The sequence below is a fragment of the Mus pahari genome, chromosome 3, assembly GCF_900095145.1.
Source record: "Mus pahari chromosome 3, PAHARI_EIJ_v1.1, whole genome shotgun sequence".
In the NCBI taxonomy this organism is placed as follows: Eukaryota; Metazoa; Chordata; class Mammalia; order Rodentia; family Muridae; genus Mus; species Mus pahari.
The window spans coordinates 145,955,492-145,957,162 of NC_034592.1; positions in this window are offsets into that span (position 1 = coordinate 145,955,492).

Below are 1,671 nucleotides of genomic sequence, written 5' to 3' on the forward strand. Positions count from 1 at the left end.
AAAAAAAAAAAAAAAAAAAAAAAAAGGAAAGCTTTCAGTTTTAAGCTTATGTCTAGAAGTGAGTTTTCTTTTTTGAGACTTCCACCCAGAAACCAACAATTTCACTCAATAAGTAATATGAGATACTATATACAGGAGGATTTTTTTTTTTCAGTAGAAGTTTATTCAAGGACTGAGGATTGTAGTTCAATTGGTAGAATGCTTGTCTAATATTTGAACTCCACCTCTACATAAGCCAGGCATGGTAATCAATATACACCTCGTGCTTGGCCTGTACAGGACTGAGGATAAGAAGGTCAAGGTTGGGCTGGGCTTGGTGGTATACACCTAGGATCCTTTGTGCTTGGCCTATAGAGGGAGTGGTCAAGCCAGCTCTGTCAACAGGGTCTCTAGGGAGGGATCAAGGATTGAAGAAACAGACTACAATGAGACAACAACACTATAACATGACTCCAGCCACGATAGCATGAAAAAAAATCCAGGTTTGATTTTTTGTTTGTTTGTTTGTTTGTTTGTTTGTCTGAACTCCTGATTTTATTCCCCCTCCCCACCCTCAACTGTTCCACATCCCATACCTCCTCCCCAACCCCCACCCCACCTGACCTCAACTCCCTGGGGCCTCCAGTCTCTTGGGGATTAGGTGCATCATCTCTGATTGAACACAGACCCAGGGGTCCTCTGCTCTATATGTGTTGGGGGCCTCATATCTGCTGGTGTATGCTACTTGCTGCTTGGTGGTCCAGTGTTTGAGAGATCTTGGGGGTCCAGATTAATTGAGACTGCTTGTCCCCCTACAGGGTAGCCCTCCTCCTCAGCTTCTTTCAGCCTTCCCTAATTCAACCACAGGGGTCAGCTGCTTCTATCCATTGGTTGGAGGAAAATATCTGCATCTGACCCTTTCAGCTGCTTGTTGGGTCTTCTGGAGGACAGTCATGCTAGGTCCCTTTTTGTGAGTATTCCACAGCCTCAGTAATAGTGTAAGGCTTTGGGACCTCCCCTTGAGCTGGGTCCCACTTTGGGCCTGTTGTCGCTGGACCTTCTTTTCCTCAGGTCTGCTTTTATACCATTCTAGGTACAAAGAATGTGGTCTGTGGTCGGTCCTAAGTCATAAACAAGGTAGGTAAAAAACAAGCTAAGCATAGACAAGGGTCCCATGACTACTGTATTCAGGGTCTACAAAGAACACAGTCCTAGGCTGTGACCCTGTTGAGCCTACGTCCTTGTCCTAGCCCAACTTGTCCTAGTCAAATTCCTGCCAGATTCCTAGAAGGCTGCACCCAGAGCTCTCCCTAAGGGAGGAAGATAAGAAGTTCAAGGTCAGACTGGGCTTGGTGGTTTATACCTTTAATCACAGCACTGGAGAGGCAGAGAGGCAGGAGAAGAGGTTTTGAGGTAGCCGGGTCTACATAGGGAACTTTAGAATAGCCAGGGCTACACAGAGAGAGACATTGTGGGGGGGGGGGAGAAATCATTCAAGGATACCTTCTGCTATATAGAGAGTTTGAGGCCAGCTTGAGCTACATGAGACTTTACCTAAACAAAACAAAAGAAAAAGAAAGAAAGAAAGAAAGAGTTGGATAGTTTTAATCCCAGCACTTGGGAGGCAAAGGCAAGTGGATTTCTGAGTTTGAGGCCAGCCTGATCTACAAAGTGAGTTCCAGGACAGCCAGG